Genomic DNA, 26330 nt, shown 5'->3' on the forward strand with positions numbered 1-26330 from the left:
AGGGCAAAGTTCCATTGATTATTATGATTAATACTAATAGTAATGATAATGGGAGCAACAAAAGTAATAAAGATAGTAGTTATAATAAAATCACAGACTAGTAATACTGATAATATTAAAACTTATAATAATATTAATCAATAATAATACTACCAATGATGATGATAATAAGTTCATAGTAATAATGACAAATGCATTCATGATCGAAAGTGTTTGCATCCTTGAAATTTTTCCAGAAAACGAAGTATTTCTCCTAAAAAATGATTGCAATTACACGTTTTGTAATACACGTTTATTTCCTATGTGTGAATTGGAATAACACAAAAAATGAGAAATAAAGGCAAATTAGACATCATTTCACCTCTCTCTACAGGTGTTCAAAGGGGATTTAGATCTGGACTCACTTCAGGACGTACCCAAAAACGGATGGAAAGCACTGGAGAGTTCTGAATTATGTTTGAAGTTTTTCTCCTGCTGGAAGACCCATGATCTAGGACGCAAACCCAGCTTTCTGACACCAGGCACTACATTGCGACACAAAATTTGTTGGTAATATTCAGATTTCATGATGACTTGAACACAGGCAAGGCATCTAGTGCCAGAGGCAGCAAAACAACCCCAAAACATATTTGAACTTCCACCATATTTGGCCGTAGGTACGGTGTTCTTTTCTTTGTAGGCCTCATACCGTTTTCGGTAAACAATTGAATGTGCTTTAACAAAAAGCTCTATCTTGGTCTCATCTGTGCATAAGAAGCTTTTGTAGAAGGATTTTGGCTTATTCATTTACATTTTGGCAAACTGCAGTCTAGCTTTTTTATGTCTCTGTGTCAGCAGTGCAGTCATACTGGGTCTCCTGCCATAGTGTTTCATTTAATTCAAATGTCGACGGATAGTTCATGCTGACACTGAACCTGTAGGGCAGCTTGAATTTGTTTGGAACCTGATTGGGGCTTCTTATCCACCTTCCGGACTATCCTATGTTGCAACCTTTCATCAATTTTTCTTTTCTGTCCACATCCAGGGAGATTAACTACAGTGCCATGGGTTGTAATCTTCTTGATTATGTTGTGCACTGTGAAAAAGGAACATCAAGATCTATAGAAGTGGGCTTATAACATTGAGATTGTTGATATTTTTAAACAATTGTGGCACTCAGACTGTTTTCTTTTCCTGTTCCTTTCTGTTCTCCATGCTTAGTGTGGCACACACAGACACACAATGCAAAGATTGAGTCAACTTCTCCCCTATTTATCTGGTTTCAGGTGTGATTTTCATATTGCCCACACCTGTTACTTGCCACAGGTGAGTTTGAGCAGGCATCACATGCTTGAAACAAAGTTGCTTGCCCACAATTTTGGAGTGGTGCCAATTCTGTCAGCCCTGCTTTGGGGGTTTGCGTGGAATTATGTCCAATTTGTCTTTTTCTCTCTGCTTTGTTATGTTGCTGTAAGAGATGAGCAAATATTTCAATGTTCGGTTTGGATTACGTTTGCCAAATTTGCAATATTCGGCGATTTATTCGTCGAATATTGGCCAAACACAACCGAACGTCATTCACATCTATGGGAGGCAAAAACAAATGCATGCACAACACCTTATAAAGGCCCCAAATTCTGCCAAAACACATCAAATGAGGGACAGATACCAGGAAAGTGGCCTCAATTCACCCACACAGATTTTGGCATGGCACTGCAGCAATCAGGCATGAAGTATCGGGTCTGGGACAGCATTTACAGCTTTCAATTGAATGTCACATTAAGATGAGGTGGGTGAGGAATTGGTGTAGGCCCCTTTGCTGGGAGCCCTGATACCACATGCAACACCTCTACCTGCTTTCATGCTGAGCCACACTTAGGTGGCACAAATATCAGTTTTCTAGACTACCACTGTCAAAAAATTTAAGGATAATAACAAGGGTAGTTGAGTCCAAGGAAGTGGAAGCCTGATGGTCTCGGAGGCCTACTGCTACAGGCAACACTCATGAAGGAGACCTAACCAGGAGTGTTCACATTTCCAAAAATTATTGGCAGACATCACAAAAGTGGCATCAATTTCACCACAGTAGAAATGGAACAATAAGGACTGATAGTTCTTCCACTACACCCAATAAAGCAGCTGGACGCCCATCAAGGAATGTTCGCATTTAAAGAAATGAGGGCCTTACACCACAGAAGTGGCATCAATTTCACCACAGTAGAAATAGTATAATAGGGACCGACAGGTCTTTCACTACACCCAATACAGCAGATGGATACCCAACCATCACATTTTAAAAACTGAGTGCCTGACACTATCAAAGTTGAATTACTTCCACAAGAAAAGAAATAGTATAATTGGGATCGAGACGTCTTCAACTACAGCTAACCCAGCAGATGTAGAACAACCATAACTGTTCACATTTCTACAAATTTGTGTATCAGAAGCAGCAGCAGCCACAGCAGGCACAGAAACCACAGTAAAGATATCACAGAGTGCCGCTAAGTGACATTAATGCATCACACTAAAAATTGCAGTATCAACTAGTCTGTACAGTGTGCGATTGGGGTGCAAAAGTCCTTGGAGATTCATGACTTGTTCATCTTAAAAAAAGTTAGGTGGTCTACACTTCCAGGGGACAGCCGGCTGCGCTTATCCATCAGGACACCATCAGCAGTGTTGAAGACACGTTCTGAGAGAATGCTGGCTGCCGGGCACGATAGAACCTCCAAGGCATGTGAGGCGAGCTCAGGCCACTGATCCATTTTGGAAGACCAAAGTGTGAAAGGGTCCAAACCTTCCCTGATGGTATTGATATTTAGTTCTAGATACTCCTGGACCATCCTCTCCATTCGTTCACCACATGTAAGACTTGGACTTTGTTGTGCTGGTGCATGAGTTGGTCTAAAAAAAGTGTCAAAGGACTCACAGAAATAGCTTCTTCCACTTTCACCACTGCTGCTGCTGCTGCAAATGTTTTGGCGTTGACAAAAAGACGTGCTGGAGCAGGGGAGTAACTAGAACTGATTGGGCCCCATAGCAAACTTTTAAACGGGGACCCCTCAAAGACACCCCCCCGCAAAGACACACCCCTCCAGGAACTACATTTCCCAGAGGTCCATGCGGCAGGCAGCTCTGCAGAGAGCTAACAGACAGCGAGGGCTCAGGGAAGGGGCGGGACTGAACTAGTCTGAAGCAATACACTCTGTGACTGGCTGCAGGCAGGGAGGCGGGCCCAATATGTGCTTCGCTCTGCACAGCAGGCACAGGAATGCAGCGTAGGCTGCAAAATCATAGTGTACATTTTTTCCGCCGGGGCCCCGGATCCCCTACACCAGTGGTCCCCAACCTTTTTTGCACCAGGGACCGGCTTCAAGCAAGACCATTCTTCCATGGCCCGGCAGGGCGGGGATAGAGGTGAGGGGCTTTGGTCATAAGGGGGCGGGGCTATGGACTTTATTGTAGCTTAGCAGTGCATACTTATCATTTAATTATAACATTTATAATGTGACTCAACTCACCATAGGTTTTGAATGAGTGGGAGCACCTGGCTTGTTTCTCTGTTTCAGTGGGAGCACTGGGCTACTTCTACTGATGACCGTCACTGCTAATGATGATTGGAACCTACAAGGAGATGGAGCATTGAGCACTTAAGAAAAATTGTACTGGAGTTCTGTACATGCTGATTATTTTCTAATCATCAGAAAATGTATGTGTGGTCCCCCCCGTCCTGTCCAGCTCTGTGTGGCTCCCCCTGTTGTATGCATGGCTCCCCTGTCCCATCCTTGTATACAAGGCTCTGCTCACACTCTCCCATCCTGTATACATGGCTCTGCTCACACTCTCCCATCCTGTATACATGGCTCCGCTCCCACCCTCCCATCCTGTATACATGGCTCTGCTCCCACTCTCCCATCCTGTATACATGTCTCTGCTCCCATCCTCCCATCCTTGTATACATGGATCCGCTCCCACCCTCCCATCCTGTATACATGGCTCTGCTCCCACTCTCCCATTGTTAGGACTTGCGGAACGCACCAAATTATAAAATAATAGTAGGTACGTTCGCAGCCCGGGGTCCACCGTGCAGAGGTGGTACACTGCTGCTATGTAATGGCAGAAGAATAGAGCGGCGTAAAAACAGTCACCAGTGGGTTACGTCACCCAATGTGAACAGGAGCGGACTCTGTTAATTCACAGAGCCGCACAGCCGCTGAACGTGGATGCCGGAGCCTGTTTAACTTACAGAGCCCGGCCAAAGAGCGCACAGCAAGCGGCCACAGAACTCTACCCCAAGGACACGGGGTTAGAGTCCTTCTAGGCCCACTGAGCGCATGTCGTCACTGCCACGAGCGCCGCTAGAGACGGGGCACTGAGGCGTGCCGAGTCGCTGATGATGGCTAATGCCTGACTCAAACTCTGACCTACCTATTCCCAAGCCTGGGCGCTAGCAGGTTAGGCTGCACAATACAGGCGTACCAAGAGTAGGGCTTTCATAATGAGTCAGTCACCAGAGACATTCATTCTTGCATGCACCTCTCACTCCTTATAGACTGAAAATACAGTGTATCCTAGCGCATGGCCAAGTGGCCATGCAAACTTTTTATAGCCGCGAGCGTCCGGGACCTTCTTGGCTTCTCGGATGGGCCAATCCGAACACGAGCAGGACCTGAGCACGTGACCTTCAATCTCCAATGGGAGAACACTCCACGGCCATGCTCAGTGGCCTGACATGAGGACTTAGTCCCTGGAGAATCTTGCTGCTGAGCAGCCTGCATTGCCATAGCTGTTGTGAGTTCATTTTTCCCTTCACCATTGAGGTCTGATGAACTCCCTCCTCTGGTGAAGGAAGGTAGTGAGGCTGATTACCAAACACCTGGGCAGCTAGATGATGACTGGGTGGCTGGAATTGAGGACTGGATATAAGGCTGCCGACGCCCTTCTTCCTGGCTGGTGATTTTCCTGCTGGATTCTTGGAGACCAGTCTGATTCCTGCATCTCAAAGCTAAGTTTTTCTGCTCTGCTTTGTATTCTTCAGTTTTGTTTTTGTTTTGCCTTGTTTTTTGGGAGTTCTGCCATCCCCGGCCGGGGGTGAGCTGAATTCCATTTTTGTCTCTGATCTGTTGATCTTTTGCTCTGTCTTCAGAATATACCTGAGTGCTGATATAGTCTTTTGAAGCCTAGCGACTTCAGGGCCTGTTTTTCCTATCAGTCGGTTGGCTCATTTTGATAGGGTTTTTGCGGATGGCAGACAGCAGCTTTCCTGTCCTGTCCTATGTAGTTAGCTTGGGCCCCATCATTTGCTCAACCTATCTTTCTATCTGTGTTAGTGTTTTCATCTTGCTTCACCGTCATTATATGTTGGGGGCTGCCTATTGCTTTGGGGTCTGCTCTGGGGCAGTTTAGTTTTTCCCCTTTCTGTCTTTAGGCTATGCAGTTCTCCGGCTGTGATCGAGGGGTCTAGGGCACCGTAGGAACCCCCCACAGCTACTGATAGTTGTTGTGGATAGGTCCAGGGGTCTGCAATCCGATAGCTGCCAACCTCTCTGGTTTTTCTGGACTTAGCTGGTATTTTGTTTTTTCCTCCTTCGGTGACTCATCATAACAGAATCACCAGCCATACCGCAGATCCTAGGGTACTCAATAGCAGGAGAGAATTGTAAGATAAAAAAAAAAAAAGAGGAATAAAAAAAAAGTGTCAGAATTTTTTTTTTTGTGTGCATATTTTTTCCTCTATATCTCTGAGGCCGTAGGGGGAATTTTTCTCTCAATGGAGATGAAGCAATTGTCTGATCGTGTGGAGCAGCTCGCTGCTGAAGTGTGGGAAATTTCCACCTATCTTGCTCATTCACATGCTGCTGAACCAAAGATTCCCACTCCTGATGTGTTTTTTGGGGATCGGTCTAAATTCTTGAATTTCAAGAATAATTGTAAATTATTTTTTGCCTTGAAGCCTAACTCGTCGGGGAACTCCGCGCAGCAGGTTAAAATTGTCATCTCTTTGCTGCGCGGCGATCCCCAGGATTGGGCGTTTTCTTTGAAACCTGATGATCCTATTCTGAATAATGTGAACGTATTTTTTCAAGCCTTGGGGTTGTTGTATGATGAACCTAATGCTATTGATCAGGCTGAAAAGACCCTGTTGGCATTAAACCAGGGTCGGGATTCAGCAGAGTTGTACTGTCAAAAATTCCAAAAGTGGGCGGTCCTTACTACCTGGAATGATGGTGCCTTGGCAGTTCTCTTTCCTCTTTCGGAAGGGTTTGTCAGAAACTGTAAAAGATACTATGGTGGGATTTCCTGTTCCCTCTAGTCTTGACGATTCTATGTCATTGCCATTCAGGTGGATCGGCGTTTACGTGAACGCAAAACTACACGAGAGATGTTGCCACCTGTTGAACAAATGTCTGAACCTATGCAATGTGATAGAGTTTTGTCTAGGGAACAACGTCAGTAGTTCAGAAGGCGTAATAAGCTGTGTTTTTTTTGTGGAGATGCCTCGCATATTATTTCTGTCTGCCCTACACGAGAGAAACGTTGTGCACACACGTTTTCTGTTGGTGGTGTTCAACCTAAGTTTCTTCTGGCAATTACTCTGAACTGCTCCCTGTCCACATTTTCCGCCAAGACTTTTGTGGATTCAGGAGCAGCTCTTAACCTGATGGACTTGGATTTTGCTAAACGTTGTGGATTTCCTATGACACCTCTGCGAACGCCTATCCCTTTGAGGGGGATTGATGCTACTCCTTTGGCGAAGAATAAACCTCAGTTTTGGACCCAGGTGGTAATGCGGGTCGCCCAAGACCATCAAGAAAATTGCAGATTTTTGGTGTTGCATAATTTGCATGATACCATTGTTCTGGGGTTTCCCTGGTTGCAAATCCATAATCCAGTTCTGGATTGGAAATCTTTGTCTGTGGTGAGTTGGGGTTGTCGGTGTGCCCTTAGTGATGCTCCTGTTTTCTCCACCTCTCCCCAGTCGCATGATGTTCCTGACTATTTGGCTGACTTTTATGATGTATTTAGTGAGAATGAGTCTGCGTCTTTGCCTCCTCATAGGAGTTATGACTGTGCTATTGAGCTGAACCCGGGGTGTAAATTCCCCAAGGGTCGGCTTTTCAATTTATCTGTACCCGAGCACGAGGCTATGCGATCCTATATTAAGGAGGCATTGGAGAAGGGTCATATTAGACCATCCTCTTCACCCTTAGGTGCTGGTTTTTTTTTCGTGGCTAAAAAGGATGGTTCATTAAGGCCTTGTATTGACTATCGTGCCCTCAACAAAATTACTGTTAAATATCAGTATCCGTTACCCCTGATTTCTGATCTATTCTCCAGAGTTAAAGGTGCTTGCTGGTTTACCAAGCTTGACCTCAGGGGGGCGTATAATCTTATTCACATTAAGCATGGGGATGAATGGAAGACGGCGTTTAATACTCCGGAGGGACATTTTGAGTACCTGGTGATGCCTTTTGGGCTCACTAATGCCCCTTCTGTCTTCCAGTGCTTCATGAACGACATTTTCCGAGACTTTGTGGATACATTTTTGATTATCTATCTGGATAATATTTTGATCTTCTCCAAGGATTGGGATTCTCATGTGGAACATGTTCGGACTGTGTTCCGGATCTTGAGGGAGAATTCCCTGTATGTCAAGGGATCGAAATGCCTTTTTGGGGTACAGAGGATTTCATTTTTGGGATTTATTTTGTCTCCGTCAACTATTGAAATGGACCTGGCCAAGGTACAGGCCATTTATGATTGGGTTCAGCCCACTTCTTTGAAGGCCCTCAAGAAGTTTTTGGGTTTTGCTAATTTTTATCGGAAATTTATAGCTAATTTTTCTGGTATTGCCAAGCCATTGACGGTTTTGACTAGGAAGGGTGCTGATGTGCTGAATTGGTCTCCGGAGACTGTTTCTTCCTTTCAGGAGCTGAAGCGAAGATTCACTTCTGCTCCGGTTTTGCGGCAACCTGATGTCTATCTCCCGTTTCAGGTGGAGGTGGACGCTTCTGAGATTGGTGCAGGAGCGGTGTTGTCCCAAAAAGATCCTGTGACATCTAAAATGAATCCTTGTGCTTTCTTTTCCCGAAAGTTCTCCCCATCCATACGTAACTATGATGTTGGGAATCGGGAACTGTTGGCCATGAAATGGGCATTTGAGGAGTGGAGACATTGGTTGGAGGGAGCCAAACACCAAGTCGTGTTCCTTACTGACCACAAGAATTTGATTTACCTGGAGTCGGCCAAGCGCTTGAATCCTAGACAGGCTAGGTGGGCCTTGTTTTTCACACGTTTTGATTTTGTGGTCTCTTTTCTTCCGGGCACTAAGAATGTCAAGGCAGACGCCCTCTCTAGGAGTTTCCTTGCTGATTCTCCTGTTGTGACTAAGCCTGCTTCCATCTTAGGCGAGGGGGTAGTTCTTTCTGCCATCTCGCCCGATTTGAGACGTGCTCTGGAAGAGTTTCAGGAGGACAAACATGAGCGTTGTCCAAGTGGAAAGTTGTATGTTCCTGACCAGTGGAGGAAGAGAGTGATGTCTGAAGTTCATTGCTCTCCATTGGCTGGTCATCCAGGTATTTTTGGTACTAGAGATCTGGTGAGTCTGTCTTTTTGGTGGCCCGCCTTGTCTCATGATGTCAGGAATTTTGTGCAGTCCTGTGGGACTTGCTCCCGGTCTAAACCTTGTTCTCGCTCTAGTGGCTTGTTGATGCCTTTGCCGGTGCCCAGTAGGCCATGGACCCATATTTCAATGGATTTTTATCTCTGATATGCCTGTCTCTCAGAGAATGACTGTTATTTGGGTGATTTGTGATAGATTCTCTAAGATGGTCCATCTTGTACCACTCCCTAAGTTGCCATCTTCCTGTGAGTTGGTGCCCTTGTTTTTGCAACAGGTGGTTCGCTTGCACGGGATTCTTGAGAACATTGTATCTGACAGAGGAGTTCAGTTTGTGTCTAGATTTTGGAGGACTTTCTGTTCCAAGCTGGGAATTCAGTTGTCCTTCTCCTCTGCGTTTCACCCTCAGACCAATGGGCAGACGGAGAGAACAAACCAGACTTTGGAGTCGTATTTGAGATGTTTTATTTCTGCCGATCAGGATGATTGGGTTTCATTTTTGCCCTTGGCCGAATTTGCTTTAAATAATAGAGCTAGTTCTGCCACTTTGATGTCACCTTTTTTTTGTAACTTTGGTTTTCACCCTCGATTTTCTTCAGGGCAGGTGGAGCCTTCTGCCTGCCCAGGTGTTGACACTGTGGTGGAGAGAATGCACCAGATCTGGGACCAAGTAGTGGATAAGTTGTCTCTCTCCCAGGAAAAGGCCCAGCAGTTTTCCAACCGGCGTAGGACCGTTGGTCCCCAGTTTAAGGTGGGTGATATGGTTTGGTTGTCATCAAAAAATATCGCTATGAAGGTGGCTTCTCCTAAGTTTAAGCCTAGATTTATTGGACCTTACAAGATTTTGGAGATTATTAATCCGGTCTCATTTCGGTTGGCTCTTCCTGTCACATTTAAAATTCATAATGTGTTTCATAAGTCCTTGTTGAAGAGGTTTGTTGAACCAGTAGTTCCTGTGGTGGCACCTCCTGACCCTATATTGGTTGAAGGTAACATGGAATATGAGGTAGAGAAGATACTGGATTCCCGTCTGGCCAGACGGAGACTCCAGTATTTGGTTAAGTGGAAGGGTTATGGGTCTCTGCCTCTGATATTCATGCCGAAAGATTGGTGCGTGCCTTTCATCGGGCTCACCCAGATCGCCCTGGTGGCATGGATGAGGGTTCGGTGACTCCTCCTCAAGGGGGAGGTACTGTTGTGAGTTCATTTTTCCCTTCACCATAGAGGTCTGATGAACTCCCTCCTCTGGTGAAGGAAGGTAGTGAGGCTGATTACCAAACACCTGGGCAGCTAGATGATGACTGGGTGGCTGGAATTGAGGACTGGATATAAGGCTGCCGACGCCCTTCTTCCTGGCTGGTGATTTTCCTGCTGGATTCTTGGAGACCAGTCTGATTCCTGCATCTCAAAGCTAAGTTTTTCTGCTCTGCTTTGTACTCTTCAGTTTTGTTTTTGTTTTGCCTTGTTTTTTGGGAGCTCTGCCATCCCCGGTCGGGGGTGAGCTGAATTCCATTTTTGTCTCTGATCTGTTGATCTTTTGCTCTGTCTTCAGAATATACCTGAGTGCTGATATAGTCTTTTGAAGCCTAGCGACTTCAGGGCCTGTTTTTCCTATCAGTCGGTTGGCTCATTTTGATAGGGTTTTTGCGGATAGCAGACAGCAGCTTTCCTGTCCTGTCCTATGTAGTTAGCTTGGGCCCCATCATTTGCTCAACCTATCTTTCTATCTGTGTTAGTGTTTTCATCTTGCTTCACCGTCATTATATGTTGGGGGCTGCCTATTGCTTTGGGGTCTGCTCTGGGGCAGTTTAGTTTTTCCCCTTTCAGTCTTTAGGCTATGCAGTTCTCCACCTGTGATCGAGGGGTCTAGGGCACCGTAGGAACCCCCCACGGCTACTGATAGTTGTTGTGGATAGGTCCAGGGGTGTGCAATCCGATAGCTGCCAACCTCTCTGGTTTTTCTGGACTTAGCTGGTATTTTGTTTTTTCCTCCTTCGGTGACTCATCATAACACATAGCTGTGCCAGGGGTGGCAGCAGCAAGCAAACCGACGGAGCTGGTCTGGGCAGAATGCCGGGACCGACGAGTTTGCTGACCAACCTCCTCTGCGGCTGGAGAGGAATGGGAGACCACCAGAAGCAAGGTTCGGGATTCTCGCTGTGCAGCGACAGAAATCCGACACCTAACACCCATCCTGTATACATGGCTCTACTCCCACTCTCCCATCCTGTATACATGGCTCTGATCCCACTCTCCCATCCTGTATACATGGCTCTGCTCCCACTCTCCCATCCTGTATTCATGGCTCTGCTCCCACTCTCCCATCCTGTATGCATGGCTCTGCTCCTACTCTCCCATCCTGTATACATGGCTCTGCTCCTACTCTCCCGTCCTGTATACATGGCTCTGCTCCCAACCTCCAATCCTGTATACATGGCTCTGCTCCCACCCTCCCATCCTGTATACATGGCTCTGTTCCCACCCTCCCATCCTGTATGCATGGCTCCCCTGTCCCATCCTGTATGCATGGCTCCGCTCCCACCCTCCCTTGTATATATGGCTCTGCTTCCACTCTCCCTACCTTGTATATATGGCTCTGCTCCCACTGTCACTCCCTTGTATATATGGCTCTGCTCCCACTCTCCATCACTTGTTTATATGGCTCTGCTTCCACTCTCCCTCCCTTGTATATATGGCTCCGCTTCCAATGTCCCTCCCTTGTATATATGGCTCTGCTCCCACTCTCCCTCCCTTGTATATATGGCTCTGCTCCCACTCTCCCCCCCTAGTATATATGGCTCCGCTCCCACTCTCCCTCCCTTCTATATATATGTCTCTGCTCCCACTCTCCCTCCCTTGTATATATGGCTCTGCTTCCACTCTCCCTCCCTTGTATATATGGCTCTGCTCCCACTCTCCCTCCCTTGTATATATGGCTCTGCTTCCACTCTCCCTCCCTTGTATATATGGCTCTGCGCCCACTGTCCCTCCCTTGTATATATGGCTCTGCTCCCACTCTCCCTCCCTTGTATATATGGCTCTGCTTCCACTCTCCCTCCCTTGTATATATGGCTCTGCTCCCACTCTCCCTCCCTTGTATATATGGCTCCGCTCCCACTCTCCCTCCCTTGTATATATGGCTCCGCTCCCACTCTCCCTCCCTTGTAAATATGGCTCTGCTTCCACTCTCCCTCCCTTGTATATATGGCTCTGCTTCCACTCTCCCTCCCTTGTATATATGGCTCTGTTCCCACTCACCCTCCCTTGTATATATGGCTCCGCTCCCACTCTCCCTCCCTTGTATATATGGCTCTGCTTCCACTCTCCCTCCCTTGTATATATGGCTCCGCTCCCACTCTCCCTCCCTTGTATATATGGCTCCGCTCCCACTCTCCTTCCCTTGTATATATGGCTCCGCTCCCACTCTCCCTCCCTTGTATATATGGCTCTGCTTCCACTCTCCCTCCCTTGTATATATGGATCTGCTTCCACTCTCCCTCCCTTGTATATATGGCTCTGCTCCCACTCTCCCTCCCTTGTATATATGGCTCTGCTCCCACTCTCCCTCCCTTTTATACATTGCTTCCACTCTCCCTCACTTGTATATATGGCTCTGCTTCCACCCTCCCTCCCTTGTATATATGGCTCTGCTTCCACTCTCCCTCCCTTGTATATATGGCTCTGCTCCCACTCTCCCTCCCTTGTATATATGGCTCTGCTTCCACCCTCACTCCCTTGTATATATGGCTCTGCTCCCACTCTCCCTCCCTTGTATATATGGCTCTGCTTCCACTCTCCCTCCCTTGTAAATATGGCTCTGCTCCCACTCTCCCTCCCTTGTAAATATGGCTCCGCTCCCACTCTCCCTCCCTTGTATACAGTGGGGCAAAAAAGTATTTAGTCAGTCAGCAATAGTGCAAGTTCCACCACTTAAAAAGATGAGAGGCGTCTGTAATTTACATCATAGGTAGACCTCAACTATGGGAGACAAACTGAGAAAAAAAAATCCAGAAAATCATATTGTCTGTTTTTTTTTCATTTTATTTGCATATTATGGTGGAAAATAAGTATTTGGTCAGAAACAAGCAATCAAGATTTCTGGCTCACACAGACCTGTAACTTCTTCTTTAAGAGTCTCCTCTTTCCTCCACTCATTACCTGTAGTAATGGCACCTGTTTAAACTTGTTATCAGTATATAAAGACACCTGTGCACACCCTCAAACAGTCTGACTCCAAACTCCACTTTGGTGAAGACCAAAGAGCTGTCAAAGGACACCAGAAACAAAATTGTAGCCCTGCACCAGGCTGGGAAGACTGAATCTGCAATAGCCAACCAGCTTGGAGTGAAGAAATCAACTGTGGGAGCAATAATTAGAAAATGGAAGACATACAAGACCACTGATAATCTCCCTCGATCTGGTGCTCCACGCAAAATCCCACCCCGTGGGGTCAGAATGATTACAAGAACGGTGAGCAAAAATCCCAGAACCACGCGGGGGGACCTAGTGAATGAACTGCAGAGAGCTGGGACCAATGTAACAAGGCCTACCATAAGTAACACACTACGCCACCATGGACTCAGATCCTGCAGTGCCAGACATGTCCCACTGCTTAAGCCTGTACATGTCCGGGCCCGTCTGAAGTTTGCTAGAGAGCATTTGGATGATCCAGAGGAGTTTTGGGAGAATGTAATATGGTCTGATGAAACCAAACTGGAACTGTTTGGTAGAAACACAACTTGTCGTGTTTGGAGGAAAAAGAATACTGAGTTGCATCCATCAAACACCATACCTACTGTAAAGCATGGTGGTGGAAACATCATGCTTTGGGGCTGTTTCTCTGCAAAGGGGCCAGGACGACTGATCCGGGTACATGAAAGAATGAATGGGGCCATGTATCGTGAGATTTTGAGTGCAAACCTCCTTCCATCAGCAAGGGCATTGAAGATGAAACGTGGCTGGGTCTTTCAACATGACAATGATCCAAAGCACACCGCCAGGGCAACGAAGGAGTGGCTTCGTAAGAAGCATTTCAAGGTCCTGGAGTGGCCTAGCCAGTCTCCAGATCTCAACCCTATAGAAAACCTTTGGAGGGAGTTGAAAGTCTGTGTTGCCAAGCGAAAAGCCAAAAACATCACTGCTCTAGAGGAGATCTGCATGGAGGAATGGGCCAACATACCAACAACAGTGTGTGGCAACCTTGTGAAGACTTACAGAAAACGTTTGACCTCTGTCATTGCCAACAAAGGATATATCACAAAGTATTGAGATGAAATTTTGTTTCTGACCAAATACTTATTTTCCACCATAATATGCAAATAAAATGAAAAAAAAACAGACAATGTGATTTTCTGGATTTTTTTTCTCAGTTTGTCTCCCATAGTTGAGGTCTACCTATGATGTAAATTACAGACGCCTCTCATCTTTTTAAGTGGTGGAACTTGCACTATTGCTGACTGACTAAATACTTTTTTGCCCCACTGTATATGGCTCTGCTCCCACTCTCCCTCCCTTTTATACATGGCTCTGCTTCCACTCTCCCTCCCTTGTATATATGGCTCTGCTTCCACCCTCCCTCCCTTGTATATATGGCTCTGCTCCCACTCTCCCTCCCTTGTATATATGGCTCTGCTTCCACTCTCCCTCCCTTGTATATATGGCTCTGCTCCCACTCTCCCTCCCTTGTATATATGGCTCTGCTTCCACCCTCACTCCCTTATATATATGGCTCTGCTCCCACTCTCCCTCCCTTGTATATATGGCTCTGCTTCCACTCTCCCTCCCTTGTAAATATGGCTCTGCTCCCACTCTCCCTCCCTTGTAAATATGGCTCCACTCCCACTCTCCCTCCCTTGTATATATGGCTCCGCTCCCACTCTCCCTCCCTTGTATATATGGCACTGCTCACACTCTCCCTCCCTTGTATATATGGCTCTGCTCCCACTCTCCCTCCCTTGTATATATGGCTCCGCTTCCACTCTCCCTCCCTTGTATATATGGCTCCGCTCCCGCTCTCCCTCCCTTGTATATATGGCTCCGCTCCCGCTCTCCCTCCCTTGTATATATGGCTCTGCTCCCGCTCTCCCTCCCTTGTACATATGGCTCTGCTCCCACTCTCCCTCCCTTGTATATATGGATCTGCTCCCACTCTCCCTCCCTTGTATATATGGCTCTGCTCCCACTCTCCCTCCCTTGTATATATGGCACTGCTTACACTCTCCCTCCCTTGTATATATGGCTCCGCTCCCACTCTCCCTCGCTTGTATATATGGCTCCGCTCCCACTCTCCCTCCCTTGTATATATGGCTCCGCTCCCACTCTCCCTCCCTTGTATATATGGCTCTGCTTCCACTCTCCCTCCCTTGTATATATGGCTCTGCTTCCACTCTCCCTCCCTTGTATATATGGCTCTGTTCCCACTCTCCCTCCCTTGTATATATGGCTCTGCTTCCACTCTCCCTCCCTTGTATATATGGCTTCGCTCCCACTCTCCCTCCCTTGTATATATGGCTCTGCTCCCACTCTACCTCCCTTGTATATATGGCTCTGCTCCCACTCTCCCTCCCTTGTATATATGGCTCCGCTCCCACTCTCCCTCCCTTGTATATATGGCTCCGCTCCCACTCTCCCTCCCTTGTATATATGGCTCTGCTCCCACTCTCCCTCCCTTGTATATATGGCTCTGCTCCCACTCTCCCTCCCTTGTATATATGGCTCCGCTCCCACTCTCCCTCCCTTGTATATATGGCTCCGCTCCCACTCTCCCTCCCTTGTATGTATGGCTCTGCTTCCACTCTCCCTCCCTTGTATATATGGCTCCACTCCCACTCTCCCTCCCTTGTATATATGGCTCCACTCCCACTCTCCCTCCCTTGTATATATGGCTCCACTCCCACTCTCCCTCCCTTGTATATATGGCTCCGCTTCCACTCTCCCTCCCTTGTATATATGGCTCCACTCCCACTCTCCCACCCTTGTATATATGGCTCCGCTCCCACTCTCCCTCCCTTGTATATATGGCTCTGCTTCCACTCTCCCTCCCTTGTATATATGTCTCTGCTCCCACTCTCCCTCCCTTGTATATATGGCTCTGCTTCCACTCTCCCTCCCTTGTATATATGGCTCTGCTCCCACTCTCCCTCCCTTGTATATATGGCTCTGCTTCCACTCTCCCTCCCTTGTATATATGGCTCTGCGCCCACTGTCCCTCCCTTGTATATTTGGCTCTGCTCCCACTCTCCCTCCCTTGTATATATGGCTCTGCTTCCACTCTCCCTCCCTTGTATATATGGCTGTGCTCCCACTCTCCCTCCCTTGTATATATGGCTCTGCTCCCACTCTCCCTCCCTTGTATATATGGCTCTTCTCCCACTCTCCCTCTCTTGTATATATGGCTCTTCTCCCACTCTCCCTCTCTTGTATATATGGCTCTGCTCCCACTCTCCCTCCCTTGTATATATGGCTCTGCTCCCACTCTCCCTCCCTTGTATATATGGCTCCGCTCCCACTCTCCCTCCCTTGTATATATGGCTCTGCTTCCACTCTCCCTCCCTTGTATATATGGATCTGCTTCCACTCTCCCTCCCTTGTATATATGGCTCTGTTCCCACTCTCCCTCCCTTGTATATATGGCTTTGCTTCCACTCTCCATCCCTTGTATATATGGCTCCGCTCCCACTCTCCCTCCCTTGTATATATGGCTCCGCTCCCACTCTCCCTCCCTTGTATTTATGGCTCTGCTTCCACTCTCCCTCCCTTGTATATATGGCTCCGCTCCCACTCTCCCTCCCTTGTATATATGGCTCTGTTCCCACTCTCCTTCCCTTGTATATATGGCTCTGCTTCCACTCTCCCTCCCTTGTATATACTGTATGGCCCCGCTCCCACTTTCCCTCCCTTGTATATATGGCTCTGCTGCCACTCTCCCTCCCTTGTATATATGGCTCCGCTACCACTCTCCCTCCCTTGTATATATGGCTCCGCTCCCACTCTCCCTCCCTTGTATATACTGTATGGCCCCGCTCCCACTTTCCCTCCCTTGTATATATGGCTCTGCTGCCACTCTCCATCCCTTGTATATATAGCTCCGCTCCCACTCTCCCTCCCTTGTATATATGGCTCCGCTCCCACTCTCCCTCCCTTGTATGTATGGCTTTGCTTCCACTCTCCCTCCCTTGTATATATGGCTCCACTCCCACTCTCCCTCCCTTGTATATATGGCTCTGCTTCCACTCTCCCTCCCTTGTATATATGGCTCCACTCCCACTCTCCCTCCCTTGTATATATGGCTCTGCTTCCACTCTCCCTCCCTTGTATACATGGCTCCGCTCCCACTCTCCCTCCCTTGTATATATGGCTCTGCACGGCTCCCCCATCCTCCCCCTTCATACTTACCCTCACGTCGCTGAACTTCCCTCCCTGAATCTCGCGGCGCTTCAGCTTCTTCCTATGCGGAGCGGTCACGTGCTACCGCTCATTAAGGTGCATGAATATGGACGCCACGAATATGAGAGAGGAGTGGCTTCCATATTCATGACCTTAAATGAGCGGTACACTTGACAGCTCAGCACTGGATGAAGCCTCTGCGCCGACAGGGACCGCTATGCAGGGTGAATATCAGCTGCTACACAGCCGCCGACCCGGCTCCCCTTGTGTCCGCGGACCGGCAAGAGCACTGCAATGGCCCGGTGCTGGGCCGTAGACCGGCCGGGCCCCAAAGCAACCGCTTCGGCTGCTACCCCGGTAGTTACACCCCTGTGCTGAAGGTTGGAAGTCTACAGCTGCGATGCGAACTGTGATTCACTGCTGTCTTGGGGAAAAGCTCTCTTATGGTTGTGTAAAAGCGTGTTTTGATACTCCAGCATCCGCGGGTCCCTTTTTACGGCGGGAATCATCTGGCAAAATTTGGTTTTATAATGTGGATCTGACAAAATGGAAACCCAGTAGTCAGCATTATTCCTAATCATAAGTATAGGGGCATCATGTTGCAGATACTGCAGCAAGAAGGCACTCATATGTTGGGCTCTTCCCTGAGGTCCAAGCCCATGCTGTAATAGTGGCTGGGTAACAATGAGGCTCATTTTCTCCATCCCCTCCCACCAACCATGAACAACAGAGAGGGGAGGATTATCCTCTTCACCTGACAGTTGCTCTCCCATTATCTCTTCCTCCTCCATTTGTTCCTCATATCTTGCAACTTCGATAATAGTTTGTCTGTTATCACCATCCCCCCTTGATCGCAGTAATCCACCCTCCCTTGCACCTGCCTGTGTGATGACAGTCTTGAACTTTGAGACAATGTTATCCCTTCCACATCCTCCTTTGCTTTTTCCTCTTCTTCTGGGACCACCATCTCCTCCCTCAGGCTATTCAAAGTCTGCTCCAGCAAATAGATAACCTGAATAGTGATGCTGATGATGGCATCATCTGCACTAACCATCTAAGTAGCCATTTCAGTACTGTGCGGAAAGGTGCAGAGGTCCTTAATCTGTATTCACTCTGTAAACGTGATATGCGCCATGTCCGTACTGCGTTGGCCCAGGCTATACGACATGACATACTGCGTCAGGGCTCGCTGCTGCTGCCACAGTTACTGCAACATCTTTAGAGTGGAATTCTACAGTGTAGGCACATCGCATATCAACCTATTAACTGGCATGGACAAAGACCTCTGTATCGATGCAAGTCGATGACCAGAGTGGTGCGAACAGTGGACATGAGCACACAGCTTACGTGCTTTCTGGAGCAGCTCACCCAGGCCAGGATAGTGGCTGAAAAAATGTTGTATCCACCAGGTTGAGGATGTGAGCCATGCAAGGCACATGTGTGAGCTTGCCTTGCCATATGGCTGCCACCAGGTTTGCACCGTTATCAGACACGGCCTTCCCTGGATGCAGGTTCAGTGGAGGCAACCATTGATCAAACTCAGCCTGGAGAGCTGTCCACAACTCTTCAGCTGTATGACTGCGATCTCCAAGGCAAGGAATCAATTTTAAGACTGCCTGATTGCGGTGAGCCCTGGCTGCGCAGTACGGAGGTGGTGGGGGTTCGCTCTGCACAGTTGGAATGCATGTCTCATTAAGGCAGAGATTGAGGGCGCATGTAGAGGCCCTAGAGGTGATAGAGGTAGATGCAGTAGAGAAAGTGTTAAATGTACAGGTTTGTCCTGCAAGACTTAGGGATTCCAAGACTTGTGGAGTAGCGCCTGTCCCCACAGCCACCAGAGTCACCCAGTGCCCAGTCAGGGAGATGTAGCGTCCTTGGCCATGCTTACTCATCCAAGTGTCTGTGGTGAAATGCACCCTGGAAGACAGAGATTTTGTCAAGGAATGGGTGATGTCTGTGACATGCTTGTGTAGTGCAGGCACATCTTTCTTAGAAAAGTAATGGCGACTGGGTAATTGGTACTGGAGGACTGCGATGACCATCAGCTTTCGGAAACTGTCTGTATCTACCAGGCGGAAAGGTGACATTTCTGTGGCCAACAAATTGGAGATGATGGAGTTCAACCTCTTAGCTTTGTCATGTGTAGGAGGAAACAATCTTTTACATGACCACAACCGTGGGCTGGCTGCAGTGCTGAGAGATGGTGGAGTACGGTGAACCGAACAAAGTGCTGGACTGTGAGAGAGGTGCAGATGTTACTGTGGATCGAGAAACTTGTGCTATGCTTGTTCTCTGAATTCGGTGAAAAACAGCAGGCATGTCCACTTCCGTTACAGGTGAAGGCGGGCTCTCAGTCAGCGTGACTGGAGCGGGTGAAGAACCCAAGGATCTGAGGTAGAAGACCTGCGTCTCAATAGTTGGTATGGTAACAGAGGAGGAGGAAGAAGCAGCAGATGCGATTGATGGGGCGGATGATGGTTGTTGAGGTCCACTGGTCGGCATTCTTGTGCAGTGGAATTCCCACAGTGAAGCATGTTGATTGCGCATATGAAGGTTCATACATGAACTAGTCAAATTATTGCATTTTTTACCTCGACTCATTTTTTTTTTTTTCAAAATTGGCAGATTGTGTGAGTTGGCTCATCCTTTGTAGTGTCAAAAACGGCCCACGCTAGGCAACCCTTGCCACCACTGCGAGCTGCAGACCCGCGGATGCTGCTGATCAGAGACACAGTTGTGGCTGAGGATGCATTGCTCATCGTGTCTGCGACGTAACCTTGTCTTCTTCTCAGATGACCTACTCAGCTGTGTGCCTCTATGCTCATGCTAACTGGGATTTCACATGTCACCATCATCATCCTCTGTGTTTTCACATGCCTTGCCCTTGGAGTCACCCTCTTCCCCTTCTTGCCCTGAGAGCAGTCCACATGAGCATCATATATCTGATTCTCATCAGGATCATCTCCCCGCCCAGGGGTTAACGTCTGATGGTGATGGTCAGGATGCTGTTCGGACCATATTTTGTCCTGTCCCGGATCCGAGTTAAAAAAAATTTGGGTGCAGATTTCCTCCTCTTCATTCTGCGAAGCTTTTGAGTACACTTCTGATGAACATGGCATAGAATGTGTGAAGAGCTCTTCAGCCTCACACATCTGTGGTTGCGTACAGTCAGTTGAACGGTTGGATAGTTGGGACGCGGGGGGGGGGAGCAAGGGGAATTTGGGTGCCACCTCTGTGCACTGTACTAGGCGTGATGTTGAGGTGGAAGAAGAGGAGGAGAGGCCACTTAAAGCTGCACTTGCTATCCACTCGACAAGTACATGCCCTTTCTGAGCATCATCGACAAGGTGTCTGCCAAAGAATGGTAGTGGTGTAGCCTGTCCAGTAACATAAATTGTCAGTTATCTTTGCACAGGACGTGACGTTGCTTCACTAGTGCTTCACTAGTGCTTCACAAACATTACCACCTACCCCACATACACCTTGAGCACCAAGCCTAACTCCTCTTCCACCACGGCCTCACAAGTTATGCTAAAAACAATTTTAAAGTCAGGTCCTCTACTGTATGACACTAGGAACATAATATTTTTGGGGGGGCCTATGGATCAGGCCTCTATAACACACTAGATGATACAAACTATTTTTTAAGTCAGGATACAGCAGGATGTTTCACATTTAGCAGCAGAAAAAATTATAATTTGTTTTTAATGTGCCTTAGGCTAGTTTCACACTTGCTTTTTTTTGCAGCGCGTTTTTCCCGCAAAAAAACGCATTGAAAAAACGCATACATAAGCATACAACTGCTGCGTTTTTTTCAAGCATTTTTATGAGCATGCATGAAAAAAACGCAGCGTTTTTATGCGTTTGTATGCGTTTTTAGTGCGTTTTTACCGCGTTTGCGTTTTTTTCCAACATTTTTAGGTGGCCCCTCACACTACCCAAACCATGACTTTACTAACCCTAACCCTGACCCTAACCCTAACCCTAACCCTGACCCTAACCCTAACCCTAACCCTGACCCTAACCCTTAACCAAATCATACTTAACCCTAACCCAAACCCTATACCCTAACTAACCCTAACCCTAACCCTAACCCTGACCCTAACCCTAACCCTAACCCTGACCCTAACCCTAACCCTAACCCTAACCCTGACCCTAACCCTAACCCTAACCCTGACCCTAACCCTTAACAAAACCATACTTAACCCTAACCCTGACCCTAACCCTAACCCTAACCCTGACCCTAACCCTTAACCAAACCATACTTAACCCTAATCCTGACCCTAACCCTGACCCTAACCCTAACCCTAACCCTGACCCTAACCCTTAACCAAACCATACTTAACCCTAATCCTGACCCTAACCCTGACCCTAACCCTAACCCTAACCCTGACCCTAACCCTTAACAAAACCATACTTAACCCTAATCCTGACCCTAACCCTGACCCTAATCCTTAACAAAACCATACTTAACCCTAACCCTGACCCTAACCCTAACCCTGACCCTAACCCTAACCCTAACCCTAACCCTGACCCTAACCCTAACCCTAACCCTAACCCTGACCCTAACCCTTAACAAAACCATACTTAACCCTAATCCTGACCCTAACCCTGACCCTAATCCTTAACAAAACCATACTTAACCCTAATCCTGACCCTAACCCTGACCCTAACCCTAACCCTAACCCTAACCCTGACCCTAACCCTTAACAAAACCATACTTAACCCTAATCCTGACCCTAACCCTGACCCTAATCCTTAACAAAACCATACTTAACCCTAACCCTGACCCTAACCCTAACCCTGACCCTAACCCTAACCCTAACCCTAACCCTGACCCTAACCCTAACCCTAACCCTAACCCTGACCCTAACCCTTAACAAAACCATACTTAACCCTAATCCTGACCCTAACCCTGACCCTAACCCTTAACCAAACCATACTTAACCCTAACCCTGACCCAAACCCCAACCCTAACCCTGACCCTGACCATAACCCTAACCCTAAACCCCCTTAACTAACCCTAACTCTAACCCAAACCCCTAAATTCCATGGTTAAAAAAAAAAAACGCATATGCAAAAAAACGCATACATGAGCATGCCAGTGCGCACATATGTGCATCCATAGGCTATAATGGCCATTTTTAGCGCAAAACGTGCGCATATGTGCGCATGCGCTTTTTTGCAGGGCCAAAAAATGCAACATGCTGCGTCTGGAAAATACCAACGCACACCCCAAAAAAACGCAGCGCATGAAAATCGCATACATGCGCTTACCAGCGCGCAGGTATGCGCACCCATGTTAAATATAGGGGAAAAAACGCATGCGCAGGTATGCGTTTTTTTCCAGCGCTAAAAAACGCAAATGTGAAACCAGCCTTAGGTCTGCAGACAATTTTATACCACCACAGCACTAAATGACAAGGTGGGATACAGCAAGCTGTTTCACATATAGCTTGTGAAAAAATATTAATTAGAATGCTATAATCGTGCATGGATAAAATAGAAGCAGTGCACTTGAAGGACTTGTGCCCTGTTGACTTTGTCTGTGGACCTCAGTAATGACAAAAAAAATGCTGAAAGGTAAACTTAACAGCCACATTGGATACTAGCTAGCTACACTGTCTGACTGATATACAACCACCTAGCTAACTAGCTAAAATGTGGGATACAGCAGGCTTTTTCACATTTACTGAAAAAATATTAATTAGAATGCTACAGTATACTCGTGCATGGCGCACAATAGAAGCAGTGCACAACATGTGCCCTGCTGGCTTTCTTTGTGGACCTCAGTAAAGACCAAAAAAGAAAAAAAAGTGCTGGAAGGTCAATTTAACAGCCATGCTGGAAACTAGCTACACTATCTACATCCAAAATGAACAGAAGCTAAGTCTAAAATTATGTATCTTTATTGCAAAATATTCATAAAAACATCAGAACATATAAAAAAGGTGGGGGACATAGCAACAGGGTCACCGCATCAAGGGTAAATAGCAATACATGCTGAATAAATGTATCCATGAAATAAGTTGGTTGTGTGCAAAAATGCAGAGAAATCAAAAAAGTACCATCAAATTAAGCCATATGAGTATGTGCCAATAATTATTGCATAATTAATGCAAGATTGCACAAAGAAAATGAATAAACTCCATGGAAATAGTAATTTTCAAACACCAAACAGGGGTAACTGGTATCAAGAACCATGTGGAAACAATTGCATGCATGTGCAAATAAGGGCAAGCCCCTTGATAAAGCTACCGCGAAACGCGCGTCGGGGTCCTCCTGCCCGCTACCAAGGTAAATATGCCATAATCTTTCTAACCTTTTTTCATTCCCAGCCTTGGGGTATTATTCTTATACATTGTTATTTGCACTTGCATGCAATTGTTTCCACACGGTTCTTGATACCAGTTACCCCTGTTTGGTGTTTGAAAATTACTATTTCCATGGAGTTTATTCATTTTCTTTGTGCAATCTTGCATTAATTATACAATAATTATTGGCACATACTCATATGGCTTAATTTGATGGTACTTTTTTGATTTCTCTGCATTTTTGCACACAACCAACTTATTTCATGGATACATTTATTCAGCATGTATTGCTATTTACCCTTGATGCGGTGACCCTGTTGCTATGTCCCCCACCTTTTTTATATGTTCTGATGTTTTTATGAATATTTTGCAATAAAGATACATAATTTTAGACTTAGCTTCTGTTCATTTTGGATGTATTTATCATTTGAAGCATTTTGGTCTCCTAGGTGATTTTGAATAGCTACACTATCTGACTGATATACAATCGCCTAATTAACTAGCTAAAGCCTTGCTGTTAACAGTGCCAGCGTCAGTAGCAGCCTCTCTGCTCTGTCACAATGTCAAAATGGTGCTAAAACAAGATGTCCGCTATTTATATGGAGAGGGACATGTGATTTCAGCTGCCAATGACACAAGCCGTTGTGTCAGGACATTGTGGGTGTTTCCTGCGCCCTGATTGACTAACCGCAATGTGCACACATAGTTACAAAAAAAAATAAATGACTGTTTACAAGAACGCCGCGCCTCTGAGCTCTGAAAACCCCCCTCCCCTCATCAAACACGTGCCAAACGCTCAGGATTCACCACCGTTATCGTTGCTAATGCGCTGAAAATACTTTTGTGGCAGCGCAAATATTTTCCCGCACTTTTACCGAATGTTACCGATTTTATAAAATTTTGCTCGGGTCTCCGATCATGGATCTGAATATGCCATATTTATGTTTGGCGATGGTTTTCCAAACAGATTTGCTCATCACTACTCATGATGGTTACTTAAATGGGTTTTCCAGTTCTCGGACAATGCCTTCTGAATCCCTATGTTTCCTCCCAGTAAAACAATAACACCTATACTCACCTCCGGTGCTGGTGCTGTTCCCGCGATATCAGCACTGGCTTTCGCACTGAAACAGTGCAATGTCACCCGTTCCCCGGGAGATCCAGTGCTGACACCACTGTATTGGTGCTAGTGTAGGATGATGGACCGGGATAGGGCAGCTTCTTGCATGCCCGGGCTGGAACTATCAGGGCTGTCACCAGTGTTGCCGGGGGAAGGGCTTCCTGTAAAACTTTCTGACCAACGCAGACCTTTGCACCCGAGTATAGGGGGTGGGATGGATATAAAAGGAGCTGAGCACGCGAAAATGGGGTTACTGGCGGGAAGACAGTACACGCTGAAGCATAAGGTTGACTCCATCTCCGCTGCTTCTGACCAAACAGCGGTCTTAGGCTGGTTTCACACTTGCGTTTTTTTTGCGCAAAAAAACGCATGCGTTTTTTCCCTTATCTTTTACATGGGTGCGCATAGTTGCGCATACAAATGCGTTTGTACGCATTTGTATGCACATGCGTTTTTTTGTAGTGTGCGCTCGGGCGCACAAAATGCATCCTGTTGCAATGCGTTTTTTTTACAGCAAAACACCCATTATAGTCTATGGGTGTGCATACGTGCATTGTAATGCGCACGTATGCGCAAAAAAAGCATGCGCTTTTTAAAAAAAACTGCACCAAAACCCGCAAAAAAATGTACACAAACGCATGATGCGTTTTTTTCATGCATTTGTGTGCGCAACAAATGCGCAGCAAAAAAACGCAAGTGTGAAAGTAGCCTTACTCTGCAGCCTGTCTGCCCCTGCACACACTACTTGTGCACCTACAAGACTGAACACCTTGCAGACTCCGGCACCCGAGAGCCCTGACTGGTCAGCACCCCTGAAGACTACTGACGTGCCGTACCATGCCGACCCTACACGCCTGTCCGCGGGTTTCTGCTGAGGCCTCCACCCCAGGACTTTGTTTCACACTCGCTGAGCCAACTGCTATCCGTCACATAACACCATGTATCAGGACTGAGGGATTACGTCGGGATGAGCCAGACCACACCATTGCGGTACCAAGACAGTGTCTTAACTTCATCCGGGATTGCTTCAGAGAAGTCTCGCGGCACCTGCGTCGCCATCGTGGGATCTTTCAACCTTGTCCGTCTGGAAGCTACAGACTGATAAGTTGAATCGTTTCGTGCTATTTGTTGCTAACATTGTTTTATCGACCATTCCCCTTCCTGCATTCGTACTGTATTATTACTGCAAACTCCCTGCATGGAGTATTGACTGTTCACTTCCTTGCATAAAGTGCCCGTTAACTCTTGCTCTGCCTCCTGCTCGCCACTGCATCCCGGGTTCCTGCTAGCATCTAACTCTAGCAGCAGTGGTGACTATGTGGTATTATTCTACTGCGGGGATTCAGAAGGGGATATCTGAGTAGTGGAAAACCCCTTGAACAAGTGCATACAGGAGATGTTATATTGTAGCATTGTGCTTTTGAATGTGACAAGTTTGCCTGTTGCTCTAATACTGACGCGTGAGTGAGGCCTAAGGGAAAGCGACAGCTGAGGAACTGTCAGTGGTGCTGAATTTAACCTGACACTCATCAACCTGCCAAATCCTCATGTAGGGTCGGTGGGCCGGACTGGGGGTTGTCCCTCTGTATACCGCACAGTAACGTACAGACACAAGATGGAGGCAATTTCGGGTTCAACAGGTCCAAGTTTATTCTCTCAACGTCCGACTGACGGCCCTCACAGTACACCACAATATTTCCTTTGCGGCCATCCATTTCCATGGCCGCTTCACGCACACCGTACTTTGCACTGGGGACGTACATGTACGCACGTCCCCTCTTCACTCTTAGACGCTCCTGTCAGATCCGTTGCTGTGGCCGCCTTAGGCCCGTAAACCAACAGTACTTTTGCTGATGAGTTGTCTCTCTCAATATGGTATGCTTTTCCTCCTTGCCTCGTCAATGCTGCGGTA

This window comes from Dendrobates tinctorius, unplaced genomic scaffold (assembly GCF_039654945.1).
Source record: "Dendrobates tinctorius isolate UK_male_01 unplaced genomic scaffold, ASM3965494v1 ptg000020l, whole genome shotgun sequence".
Taxonomy (NCBI): domain Eukaryota; kingdom Metazoa; phylum Chordata; class Amphibia; order Anura; family Dendrobatidae; genus Dendrobates; species Dendrobates tinctorius.